Genomic DNA, 14067 nt, shown 5'->3' on the forward strand with positions numbered 1-14067 from the left:
CTGTTGACTGAAAACCACTCTGTAATTGCAAAAAAAAAAAAAGTTGCAGCTGTTTTGTTGACACTCTGAATGCTTCTAAGTAAATACAATTTTTTTATTTAAAAAGTTTGTTCTTATGAAGAGGTTTCTCCATGGAAGAAAGGAAAATGATGGTGTTTGAATAATTGTTTGTGACCCTCTCCACCCTCATGGGAACCTTACAATAACCACTTGAGAATGGTGTTTGTACCCTGTTTGCACTTGGGAAAACTGAGGGTCAGGGGGTTATGTGCCTTGACTCGATATCACAGAGATGCCAAGAGACAGAGTCACTCTGAGATAGCATGAACTCAGGTGTGCCAAGGTCCTAGTCCTCTGTACCACTGCATAGGTCCATAATCCGGTCCTTCCCTAGGATGTATGAATTCAGGAAAAACTGTACCCCTTGTCTGTTTGTGAAGATGCAGCCATCAGAAAGGGGCAATACAGTGCATTGGTTGGGAACGTTACCTCTGGAGCCAGACTACCTGGATTCAAATTCTGGCTCTGCTTTTTTATTAGCTGTGTGACCTTGGGCCAGTTACTCAGCCTCTCTGTGCCTCAGACTCCCAGGGATAATAATAGTATCCATTTCATATGGTTGTTGTAAGATAAAATGAGTAGATAGTGTAAAGCTTTTAAAATCGTGCTCGGGGCGGCTGGCTGGCTCAGTCAGAAGAGCGTGCAACTCATGATTTTGGGGTCATGGGTTCAAGCTCCATGTTGGGTGTAGAGATTACTTAAAACAAATAAAATTAAAAAAAAAAATAGAGTTGGCACGCATTTAACTCTATCTAAGTGTTGCTATTATCCGTGCTTTAGGTGGTGGCTACCACGGTAGGGCTGGGCTGGAATGTTCCATGCTGGGTTGGAAGGCAGCTAGCCAAAGGCATCTCTTCTGTAAGCAGCCTTCACCTCATCATTTCTCAGGCTATAGACTGGAGTGTCCAGCACAGGACTGACCACAGAGTAGAAGACAGACTCGGCCTGTTCTGTTGTTTCGCAGAACTGCAAGAGCTCAGCTGAGCATTCAGGACGGTGATGGCGCCATCGACGAGGCAGGTGAGGCACCTGGCCCGGGGCTGGGGTTGGGGCACACACCCTGTGGAAGGTCACTGGGATGTAGGCATAGGAGGCGGGGTAACGCTGACGTAGAGAATATGGTAATCGGGGCAGAAGACGCCCTGATAACCACCCTCAGCAGCATCTGCACAGGTGGTCAGAGCACAGACTCACAGGAAGTGACTAGAAGTGCAAATGCAACCAACGTACGTGTGCTCTTTGAAGGTCTAGATGTGGCTTCCCCGACCGCTAACTTCCTTTGACCTTCAGAATAGGCCTGAGATCCGCCCTTGCTGGGCTGTATGTATGTATATACTATCTTCTCGTATACATACGTATCTACTATATGCTCACCAGAATGGGAACGTGCTATAAGTGCTTTATTCACCCAACAATATTGACAATGCATCTCTCTGCCTCAAAAGACCCCTTAATGCTTCCCCCTTCACAAAAACAGCTTAATTGTCTTTGTAAAAATCCATGCTATGTGTAAAAAATTTAAGCAATGCGGTAAAGAATTAATAAGAAAGTAAAATCTGAGAAAGAGAGGGATTTGAGGTCCCGCCGCCACCACAGAAAATGGGAACCGGTGGACATTCTTATCATAAATCTCTAAATGCACTCGTGACTGTAAATGTCCGCCCTGCACAAGCCATTCTGCCACGCACTTCCTCTCTTGGCATGATGCCACGGACATTTTCCCGTATCAAGAAATAAGGAAGAGCTACATCGTCATATTTGATGGCTGCGTCTATTTTGTTGCGTTTGTGTGTTGCCGTTTACGTAACTGTCCCCCTTCGTTAACAGTAAGGTATTTCCTGCTTCTCCCTGTTATGAAGGACTCTGACAGACGTCCCCAGGTATGGCGGCTGGAGGCCAAGTTCAGTGAGCACAGGGTGTAGAGAGCCTATTTTTCTTCTGCCACGAAGGAAGACACTGGCTGACACCTTGGGGAGCCTGGCACCTTGGGGTTCCGCAGCCCCAGGGGAAGTCACCACACAGAGCAAAGGGCTTTGTTAGGCAAATGACTTGTTTGGGTAAAAGAAGATTGGTCCCTAGACTCTGATCTAAGAGTCTCAGCAGATGAGGGACTGGATTGCCCACATTTCCTGGAGGTAAGAAGGGGTCTGTTCCCTTGGGGGAGGTCTGCTCAGTCTCCCTATGGAAGTGAGACAGTGCTCTACCCCCGGCCTTCCCCAGGGCACCCAACCTGCCCTGGCCATGGGACGCATCTCCCTGGCAAGTGTCCCCTTCAGTGGGCCAGGCCTCTGCCTGTGAACGTGCCACTGCCTTCGGCCCGGCCCTCTGTGGTGGATGTCGCTATGGTGCCCAGGAGTCAGGGCTGCTTCCTGCAGCTCCAGTATCTTCATCCTTTAGACATAGCTCCGTCACATGGTTGGGTTTGGCCCTGGAGCATGAGTGGGAGCAATTTGTGACCCTTCTGAGCGTGGAAGGCTCTGGAGCCCCCTACAGTCTCCCACTTTCCCCCTCTTCCTTCTGCCGGGACACCAGCTATGTGCACAACGTAGGGACTTCTCTTACCTCAGCCTGAGTCTGGGAGGGAGAAGGAGCAGACTCATCATGGACTCATGACAAAGGCGAACGTGAGTGAGAAATAAAATAAACTTGTGAGATTTGGGTATTACTTGTTAATACGGCAGCCTTTGCTGCCTGATGTCTTCTTCAATGGCAAACTTCTCTCCTTGGCTATGGCCCCAGCTCTATCTCATCTACCCTAACTCAGGTCATCTTCGGCTCTCAGGTAGGGCGCATTCCTGCCTCCTGCAGAGAGTGACGTCTTCACACTTACTGAACCCGCATCTACCTATTTGACCTGAGGAAACATATTTTTTTTTTTTTACTGTTTTAGACTTTCATTAATTTTTTAAAAATGTTTATTTTTTTTGAGAGAGCCAGCAATAGAGAACGAGCATGAGTGGGGGAGGGGCAGAGAGACAGAAAATCCAAAGTGGGGCTCAATCCCATGACCTTCAAGATGATGACCTGGACTGAAGCTGGCTGCTTCACTGACTGAGCCACCAAGCCCAGTATAAATAAAAGCTTTGACTTTTATTAATTTTTAAAATTTAGGGTTGCCTGGGTGGCTCAGTCGGTTAAGCGTCCGACTTGGGCTCAGGTCATGATCTCACAGTTTGTGGGTTCGAGCCCCGCATTGGGCTCTGTGCTGACAGCCAGCTTAGAGCCTGGAGCCTGTTTCAGAGTCTGTGTCTCCCTCTCTCTCTGACCCTCCCTTGCTCACGCGCTCTCTCTCTCTTAGAAATAAATAAAAACATTAAAAAAATAAAATTTAGGGGCACCTAGGTGGGGTTTGTGAGTTTGAGCCCTGCATCTGGCTCTCTGCTGTCAGCACAGAACCCACTTTGGATCCTCTGTTCCCCCCAAATCTGCCCCTTCCCTGCTCATGTGTGCTTTCTCTCAATAATAAAATATAATAAAATAAAATTTAGATATAATGGATACATAACACTTTGTTAGTTTCAGGTGTCCAACATAATGATTTGACATTTGTCTCTATTGTGAAATGATCGCCACAGTGAGCCTAGTCAACAACCATCACATTCAGAGCAGCAATTGTTTTGTCTTGTGTGGAGAACTTTTAAGATCTTTTAATAATCTCCGGTATTGCTAACTATAGTCACCATGCTGTACATTACATCCCCCTGACTTTATTTTATTTTTATAATACGAGATAATATAATTAATACAAGCAAATTATTATTTTTTTTATAACATGAGAGGGTTCTAGCCGTTAGTGGCAGGTTCTGTGTGATTCTACTCTTGCGAACCTGATTGACAGGCGATAGGTTGTAATGAAAGAAAGTCCCGGACTAAATTCTACCAAATTTATGAGTTCTGTCAAACCAACATACTCGTTAGTAAGCAAGTACAAACAGTCGATAAGCCTGTAGGTTGGGGGTAACCCCTTTCTCTCTCCTCAGGCACACTACCCAGTGAAGTTTTCACGAAAATCTCACTCAGGACTGAAGTATCGATGTTATGTCAGCTGGCTGGACCCTCCAGGAAGTGGCGAGATGCAGAGCCAAAGGGCTGCGCATTCTTATTACTTGATGGTAAATGGGAAGGACAATTCTGTGCTATGAGCTCTTTGTGCTTCCTTGTGTATGGCACTGGGCTAAGTTCTTCTCTGTTTTTTTTTTTTTTAAGTTTATTTTTGAGAGAGAGAGAGAGAGAGGCGGAGCGGCAGAGACAGAGGGAGAGAATCCGAAGCAGGCTTCACGATATTAGCCCGCAGCCTGATGTGAGACTTGAACCCATGAACCGTGAGATCGCAACCTAAGCCAAAATCAGAGTCGGATGCCTAACCAAAATCAGAGTCGGATGCTTAACGGGCTAAAGCCACCCAGGTGCCCCAAAAAGTTTTATTCTGACTAATGCAAGTCCATGGACTGACACGGTATGTTCTTGACTATCCCGGCAGGAAAAACTATATAAAGAATATGGAAGCAGGCATAAAGGATGTCCTTCACTGTCTTTGCATCTTTTTTGATCAAGGTTGGAAATACATTAGCAGGACCAAGTCAAAGAACCAGAAAGCCAGAGTTCAAAGGACTCCCGGGAAACATCCAGCCCAACATGTCTGAGAGTGGGAAAAATGGTCTGGGGGGTGGCAGTGCTTGCTAAAAGTTACACACAGCCAGTGAACTTGGGCTGGAGACCTGGTCTTTCGGAATAAAAAATATTTCCTAAAATTACCCAACAATGTCTTAGTAATGTACTCATAATGTACTGCTGTTCCCGGGCCCACTGGGTGACCTGGATATTTTCGGATGAGTGCTGATTATTCATTAACCATCAGATAGGCTATGTACACATGGCAGTGAGCTCTTTTTCAGCTGAAATGATCTCCCTATTGACTGTCCCTGCTCACTCGGTGGGGTGGGGTGGGAGAAACATTTAACATTATGTCATCCAGTCATAATATCATTGGTAGGTGAAGCGAGATGAAATTCTGTTTCTAGGGGAATGGAAGAGTGTCCCAGAGTGGTGATTGATTTTTAAAAAAATTTTAATGTTTATTTACTTTTGAGAGAGAGAGAGACAGAGCATGAGTGGGGGAGAGGCAGAGAAAGGAGACGCAGAATCTGAAGCAGGCTCCAGGCTCTGAGCTGTCAGCACAGAGCCCAGTGTGGGGCTTGAACTCACGAATTGTGAGATTATGACCTGAGCCAAAGTTGAATGCTCAACCAGCCATCCAGTCACCCCCCATAGTGGTGTTTTAAAATAATAAATTGAGAGGCGCCTGGGTGGCTCAGTTGGTTAAATGACTGACTCTTGATTTTGGCTCAGGTCATGATCTTGCTGTTGTGAGACTGAGCCTTGAATCATGCTCCATGCACTGAGTGCAGAGCCTGCTCAGGATTCTCTCTCTCTCTCTCCCTCTCTCTCGGCCCCTCCCCTGCTTGTGCTCTTTCTCAAAAATAAATAAACATTAAAAATAAGTAAGTAAATAAATAAATGAAATAATAAATTGAACTTGGGAATGGAGATCCTCTGTACCTACGTGGCTTAACTATCAGGACCGAGAGCACTGACTTCCTACAGCGACATGACATAACTGATTGTTCCAGGAAATTCAGCCCTGAAGATAGGACCATAAACAAAGAAATAACTTCACTGCTTGCTTCATGAAATTCCCGCAAGCCAATTTATATAAACAAATCGCTTGCTCCTCCAGGCAAATAGCTGTCCTATTAGAGCCATTGTCTGCTCACCCTGGGGAAACAATCTTCTCCTCAATAAATCTTACTTCTCGAGGTTCGCTTTCAGGCCCTCCCTTCCCTGTACCTGCCAACCCTAAACTATAATGTTACAAACTTCACCCAGTCCTGATGTGCTTCCTGATTTGAAAGATCCACTTAAAAGTGCCTGCCTGGCTCAGTTAAAATCATGCCAACTCTTGATCTTGAGGCTGTGAGTTCCAGCCCCATGTTGAGTGTAAGGATTAGTTTAGAAACAATTACATAAATGGGGCACCTGGGTGGTTCAGTTGGTTAAGCGTCTTGACTTTGGCTCAGGTCATGATCTCATGGTCTGTGGCTTCAAGCCCCATGTTGGCTTCTGTGCTGACAGCTCAGAGCTTGGAGCCTGCTTCAGATTCTGTGTCCCTCCTCTCCCCCGTTTACTTGCTCTCTCCTCTCAAAAATAAATAAAACAGTAAAAATTTTTTAATAAAAAAAACAATAACATAAAACATTTAAAAAAAAAAAACCTACCTTAAACCACTTGGGTCCAGACCCCCAAACTCTAAATATCTTCCATTGATTTCCTCCTTTTGAGACACTAAGATTCTATGTGCTCTTAGGTCTAATAAACTTAGCTTTGGTTGAGCAAAGGCTTTCTGGTGGTCTTTTGAAGAGTTATCAGTTGACAATCTATTAATTCTTTGCCCAGGATTACTGTACTTGAGAGAATTTTGCTCTTGTTTCTCCTCTCCTCTTCCCTCCTCTCCCCTCCCCTCCCCTTCACTTCTTTTCTTTTTTGAGGCCCTTTTGCTTCCTGTTTTGACTACCTGATAATTGGGAAGAAAGTAGAGTTACAATGCCTTGTGGAGGTTATCTCGTCAGTATATCTTTTATGAGTAAATAGGTTCATTGGTGCTGCCAAGAGGGTTCAGATTTCATGTGAATGTTGGGATCGGAAGACACCTTACACAGATCACATTTTCTTAATACCTCCTTTTGCACAAGGAATAACTGAGGTTCTGGGACAACAGACCCTTCTCTGATTTGGGGGAGAGACGCCAAAGTTAGCTACTTTAAGCAAAATCTCTCCTTCTCTAAGCCCCATTTTTTTTTTTTAATCAATCAATAAATCACTGCTTGTGGTTTCACTCTTGAAACCAGCCTGGACTGGCCATGTAAGAAAAAGTGCCTTCATTCTTTGCTATGACTCATGGAGAAAACTCTGCTCTGGCATTATCATGGAGGTGGGAAGGACTTGACAGAGATGTAACTGGCTCAGGGTGTTGGGGCTTTCTTTTGTGGCAAGGAGGCTGGGGCCAAGGCAGGGGTACCAAGGGTCCTTTCATGCCCTAATTTGTTCCCCCTTTTTTTATCCCATTTCTGTTTTCCTGTTCCAAGTTGCTTGTCAGGTGTTCAGTAGAAACTGGAAACTCCTGATAGGAGTCAAGACTCTATAGGATTAGCAGGAAGCTGGGCTTTGGTGGGAAATATGGGAGCAGCGTCTTGGAATTTTTGGAAGCAGTAGAAATAAGCTTGCTGCATAATTTCCTGCAAAAATTCAAGGCGTTTTAGTCACTAGAGTAGAGCCTAGGTTTTGGAATCAGCTGGGCTTGGGTCTACCAATTATGAACTGTATTTGACCTTAAAGATCGTGTACTCTCAGTTTCCTCATATGTGAGATAGGTATAACCTACTCACAGAATTCCTAAGAGGGTTAAATGAAATATTGTGTACGGTGTGCTTCCCAGAGTACTTGGGACATAATATATGTTCAATAAATATTAGCTATTAATTATCATTGTTAGGAAAAAGCCTTCCTCAGGTAGCAGTAGTGTTTTGTTAGGCCTGGGCTTTATAGAGTAACAATAGCTGGTATTCTTTTTATCATCTGCTGCCGCAAAGCCTACAACCCAAAGAGGGAGAAGTGAAATATATATGACTCCATATGCCCTGATTAAGTACCCAGCACTGTTCCAGGCTCCATGGGGATGAAACGAAGTATGAGGCTGGGCCCCTGTAGGGCCCCTGAGACCCTCCAGTTCCTTTGGGGAGGTGAGATGCCAGCCAGGTAACAGTGGTGAGCAGTCTGTGCGGGATATGTCCACATTGTCCCAGGGATGAATGTACTTGTGTCTGCATGATGTTCCTGGAAGTGGAAATCTCATGACCAAACAGGAACTGGTAGGGAAACAGGTGCTGGAAAAGAGTACACTTCCCATTAGCCTCTGGAGTGCTGTCTTTGGTCACTGTCTCTTATTTGGGAATAGAGATGTGGAAGAGAGGTCAATGTCAGGTGCCAGGGTACGAGAGGGGCTTGTTGAACTTGTAAACTCCAAATTTTGTGTGTAAGCAGAATTCTGGAGGCATCTGGGAACACCCCTTTACTGTGAGTCTGGCTCCTCCCAAAGTTGGTTTGACTTCCCAATGGGTGTAAGAACAAGAAATTCAATCTTTGTCTTACCCCAAGGCACCACCTGTTGGTCTAACTTCATGCCTGACCCTGATTTGACTCATGATGCTGCTTTTCTTATTTTGACTCACGTTCTGAAATCTCATCTTCCTCTCCTGGCATTTGATCCGTAGCTTATCTTTGGTTTGGAGTCACCACTCTGCTTTCCAGGATCTGATAACATGTCCTGGCTCTGCCCCGACACAGGACCGCATGGTTGGCCCGTCACAAGAGCCTGGCTGAGCATGTGTGAACGTCATGGAAGAAGATGGCCAGATGAAAGGTACAGATGGAAAGAGTTTTGCTTTGGGCTTCAGGGACTGACTGCCTCCTTCAGTAGGTGACTAGGACGCCCACAATGGGGAGGAAGGGCAAGCAGAATGAAGGAAGAACATGTCGGCCCGGCCTTGACAATGTCAGCACAGGTAAGTTGGTGGTTGAACAGGGGCCCAGAGGTCACAGAAGTAGCTACTAATGATGCTGGGGCCACAGGAGAGCAAAATGAAGCTGTCATTTTGTATGACCAATCACTGATAACAGCAGACAGTGCCTTTTTAATGCCCAGAATTGATAATGCTGGGGTGGGGGGGCAGTGTTTCAAATGAGCATCTACTCAACAGCACACTTGTGCTAGTTTTGTTTTTTTTTTGTCATTTGAATATTTAATCTTCACACAACTTTCTTGTTTACAAATTATGCCAGATTGTATGCTGTAAAACCGGATTTAGACATCGGTCTTATCTGATTTTAGAACCCCTTAACTTCTGCTCTTGCGGGTCTTGAGTCTACGTTTTTCTGGCCCAGCGTTGTTCATGGGGAAAGAGAAGGACATTTGGGAGTGTGACCTGGGGGCCCAGGAGGTAGCTTCGTTACCTGATTCGTCTGGGCTGTATGTGGGGACCTGTGATTTCCCAGTGGCCTTAAGGCCTGCGGAAAAGGGAGTAGGCCTGACCCCTTGCTGTGTTTCTCTGCTCGCGAAGGACTGTGGTTTGTTGCCAGGGACCCCGCCAGCCTTGTTATGTGGCTTCACTAAACTCCCTGGCATAGAAATAAGAAGGGCGATAAAATAACAGAACAGCACAGGTTGGAGAAATTATTCAGTGTAAGCTCAACTAATTACAACAGCTAAGACGTGCTGAATGCTTATTAAGGGCCTGACATCGTTCTAAGCAGTTTATAGACATTAAATCTCTTTTAATCCTCACAAACCACCTTATGAGGTAATTAATATTGACATAGTCATTTTTCAGACAAAGAGACCAAGGTCACACAGCTTTGTGTGGAGGAGCAGGAATCTGGTGCCTGGTCTGGCTGTCTCCAAATGCCATGCTCCAAGCCCAAGGATGTTTGGCCTCCCCAAGGAAAATGAAAGCCGGCTGGGACCAGACTGCACAGGCATAGAGGTCAAACCAAATGGAGCCACTGCAGAGAACCCCACGGGGTTTGGGGACTAAATTCCAAATAATTCAAGGACAATCCATTAGCGGTTACTCCAGTTACTTTTACTCTATAAGAAGATGCCTTAAAATGTAGTATCTTGAAACCACAATCATTTGTTATTTTTCACAGTTCTGTGGTTAGGAGTTAGGGTAGGGCTTGGGGCACATCATTCGCCTCCACATGGTGTAGATGACATCACTCACGCAGCTGCATGCAGCTGGTGGCTGGGCTGTCTGGAAGGCCAAGGCCTTTCTCAACACTTGGTGCTTAGTGCTTTTCCAGAGGGCCTTTCCACATGGCTAACTAGGCTTCCTCCCAGCATGGTGGTCTTAGGGTGGGCTTCTTTTTTTTTTTTCTTTAAAAAATTTTTAATGTTTTATTTATTTCTCAGAGAGAGCAAGACAGTGTGAGCAGGGGAGGGTCAAAGAGAGAGGGAGATACAGAATCTGAAATAGGCTCCAGGCTCTGAGCTGGCAGTCAGCACAGAGCCTGATGTGGGGCCCGAACCCACGAACCATGAGATCATGACCTGAGCTGAAGTCAGACGCTTAACCAACTGAGCCACCCAGGAGCCCCAAGGGTGGGCTTCTAAGATAGAAGTGGACAACAACAGTCTTCTTCCTTCCTTCCTTCCTTCCTTCCTTCCTTCCTTCCTTCCTTCCTTCCTTCCTTCCTTCCTTTCTTTTTTCTGATGTTCATTCATTTTTGATAGACAGAACACAAGCTGGGAAGGGGCAGAAAGAGAGGAAGACAGAGGATCTGAAGCAGGCTCCACACTGACAACAGAGAGCCCAAAGCAGGGCTCAAACCCATGAACCGTGAGATCATGACCTGAGCCGGAGTCACACACCCAACCGATTGAGCCACCCAGGTGCCCCCCAACTTTAAGGCTTTAAGATTTTTAAAACTCGGCTCGAAATTGGCACATGATCACTTCTGCCCTGTGTTATTGGTCAGAGCAACTCACAAGTGAGGTTGCCAGATGAAATACATGGTACCCATTTACATTCGAATTTCAGATAAACAAAATAGAGTACTTTTTAGTATGCATGTGTCTTATGCAGTATTGGGATGTATTTATACTAAACATTATTTGTTGTCTATCTGAAATTTTATTTAAAAAATAATTTAAAAAATTTTAATGTATGTTTATTTTTGAGAGAGAGACAGAACATGAGTGAGGAAGGGACAGAGAGAGAGAGGGAGACACAATAGGAAGCAGGCTCCAAGCTCTGAGCTGTCAGCACAGAGCCTGATGTGGGGCTTGAACCCACAAGCTGTGAGATTGTGACCTGAGCCTAAGTTGGATGCTTAACCTACTGAGTCACCCAGGTGTGCCTGAAATTTTATTTTAACTAGGCGTCTGTATTTTTATCCCAACCTTGATGAGAGAGGTGACATGTCACTCCGGGAAATAAGGAATTAATGGTGGCCATCCTTAGAAATTCAATTATCATAGGGGTCCATGAAATGTTTTCAAAAGGTGGAGGTGATGTACAGAGTGGTCAAGCCTGGCACTCCAGAGTCCAAGTTCAGGCCTGGTTCTGTCAGTTGTTATTTATGTAATCTCAGACAAGTGACTTCACCCTCCTGTGACTCAGTTTCTTTATTTTAAAAATGGGGCTATAGTAGTTTGCGCTTCACAGGGGTAGATGGGAGGATTTATGAGATGAAAATAAAATTCCTGGTGGCTCAGTTGGTTGAACGTCTGACTCTTGGTTTCATCTTAGGTCATGATCTCACCGTTTGTGAGATCGAGCCCTGTGTCTGGCTCTGCGCTGACAGCATGGATCCTGCTTGGGATTCTCTCTCTCCCTCTCTCTCTGCTCCTTCCCCTGCTCATGCTCAATATCTCTCTGTCTCTCAAAAAGAAAATACATTTAAAAAAATTAAATTCCTGGCACACAGCAGGTGTTTGATAAATGTTACCCATCATTAAAGTAGGATTTCAAGTGAAATTCTGGCTAATATTCGAGTCCTACCTAGTCAGGGAGCAAAGGGCAAAGAGGCCCCCTGCTTCCATCCTTCGTGGGCCCACAGAAGATCATACCTAAGGTGAGCACCGTTCCTCTGTAGTGGCAGAGTGGCCTGCTAGTTGTACCTCAGTAGTTTCCTCAGGCTTGCCCTGGGAATAAGCCAACACACACTTGTGACATGTGCCCCAGAAACCCTGTACCATATTACTACAGCTTTATTACTTTCCTGGGTTTTAGTCACAGTAGGACTCCGGGGTCTGAGGCTCATGGAGCACAGAAGATGGGCCCCCAGGAAGAAACATAAAGGACAAACCACAGGGTTTACCATGAAGCAAATATTGGGTTGGAGAAGTTAAAGCTAACAAATTGTGGCTTGGAGGAAAATGCTGGCAAGATCCTTCCCACCATGCTTCCTGTTAGAAAGAAGGTATCTTCAGGCTCCTTGATGTGTGGATACAACTTGACCCGTGGGAAAGAAGGGGGAAGCAGCTGGACTGTGTCCCTGAAATGGATCCTTTTGCCTTTTCTACATCTGTGGAAACTGTTAGTCCCATGGCAGATGGGCAATCATGAGCGAGGGCCTCTGGTCGCGGATAGATTGAGACCCTTTAGCTAATGTGTGAGTTAGATGTAACCATGAATTGTGATGGCTACACCACACAGAGTGACAGAAGGAGGCACTGGGGGTTGGCTTCCCCAGGGAGGTCCATGGTAGAGACATCCGTGCCATAGCAGACACCCACATTTGGGTACAAGATCTGAGCACAATGTCGGATGGGAGCCCTAAGAAGCAAGATGAGATCCTGCCCAGAGATCTTTTCTCTGGTCCTTCTTCCTGCTGGAGCACAATTTGAGAGCTTGCCAGCCTTGCTCACATCACTTATTTATGGTACTTTGTAAATTGAGCGATTGGGTTTCTTTTATTAAAAATTGCAACTTTGAGCTTAAAGGCACAAGTGAATAGAACAGTGTTGTTGAGTACAATAATAATACCCACAGGAAGCCACAGTGTTCAAACCCTGAGGTCACGCTTCAGACTCATGGTTCGTTGGGTAGCATGTCACAGATTTGAAGGCATGGAATTTTCTGGCTGGCAATAACTCTGGAGGACTGGCCTTAGGACCTCAGTCTCTCAAATTACGCAAACATCATGCTTTGCAAGCATCTTAGAGAAGAATGGGACTCCGAGTTGGACTGGTGCTCCTCCTTTGAGCAAATCTGTCTTCACAGAGCTTATCCACACACTGTCCATGAGCCAGGCTTGCTTCCCATCTAGCTCAGCTTCTCAGGGCTGGTGGCCAGTTTCTCTGAGGTCCTGGAGAGGGTGGGGATGAAACTGGGTCAATGACACTCTGGAGTTGGGGCTTGGGCAGGGTTCAGTCTCCTGACCTGTGGAGAACGCAGGGCAACTGCCCAGGGGTGGGACCCACGAATCTTCTGGAGGGTGTCTACTCATCTGCCTCTTCTTTGCTACTAGTCACCTTTGCCCAGTCCCAGCTGGAAGTATCCTTGGACCGTCTTGGATTCTTTCTTCCCAGAAGCACCTCTTCCTCACTTGCATCTGGCTTCTTCCATCCTGCACCAGGTTGTCCCTGGAAGTGATGGGTAGAGAGACATCCCACTTGGCCAGTGATGGTCATCGGCACCAGAGAGCTTGAATGTTCCACTAGACATCCTCAAACCGGGGTTGCCTCCCCACCTGGTTACAGTGTCCTTCCCCAAGGGCCTATAAGGTTAGTTTAGATGAGTTTGAGATGCTTGGGAACAAGATGGACATTGAAGGGATTCAAAGTGACTTACTCCCTTTTCCATTTGTAAATGGCAGACTTGGGCCATCGCGTCTCTACTCCATTTGGGGCAGGTGGGGGCCCCGCAAGGCTAACTAAGTTTTCTTGGATGATGGAACCAGACCCTGCTAATAGTAACATTCATTCAACATCCAGTACTTGCCGGCTGTGGTATGCTGTGGCCCAGTGCCATGGCTTCCTGGCCGGAACTGCAAACTGGCCTTCCTTTCAGCACCTGTGGCTGGAACTGCCCTCCCACCTGAACTTTGGCTTCACTGCCACCCGATAGAAAGTTCCACATCACAGGTAATGAGTGGGCTCTGGGTGGTCCTAAGACATAGTGTAAATAAAAATGTAATTCAAATGCTCTTGAGACAGGTAACACTTTGACTTAATTTCCAAATAACATTCCAGTGACTCCTTTTGGGTTCCACATGGTTTCAGGTGAAGGAAGAGGGGAAGAGAGGCGCCGGACTCTATTCAAACAGGGCACTGAGCATGGGGCCGAAGGAGCTGGGTGCCGGGTCTCTGACTTTGCCAAGTCCTCCACTGCTCCTGCTCTCCCCCCCTCTGCCTTGTCTTCCCTCCCTTCCTTGTAGAAATTTCTGGGA

General features: G+C 46.1%; 1 protein-coding gene across 7 annotated transcripts in view; it reads left to right on the forward strand.

Annotated features, from left to right (window-relative positions):
* The first annotated feature begins 1924 nt into the window (after nucleotides 1–1924).
* The window catches only part of OR6Q1 (olfactory receptor family 6 subfamily Q member 1), a 73609-nt gene continuing 61466 nt past the window's right edge, over nucleotides 1925–14067 (forward strand). For 5 of the 7 annotated variants that reach the window (XM_077748917.1, XM_077748920.1, XM_077748914.1 and 2 more), the window contains exon 1: nucleotides 8461–8678. The gene's annotated coding sequence lies outside the window, so the exon portion shown is untranslated. Of the gene's footprint in view, nucleotides 2196–8460; nucleotides 8679–14067 lie in introns of those variants that run through there. The other 2 variants (XR_013331288.1, XM_077748916.1) reach the window with 2 other exon arrangements.

Source organism: Crocuta crocuta, unplaced genomic scaffold (genome assembly GCF_008692635.1).
Source record: "Crocuta crocuta isolate KB4526 unplaced genomic scaffold, BGI_CrCroc_1.0 scaffold323, whole genome shotgun sequence".
NCBI lineage: Eukaryota > Metazoa > Chordata > Mammalia > Carnivora > Hyaenidae > Crocuta > Crocuta crocuta.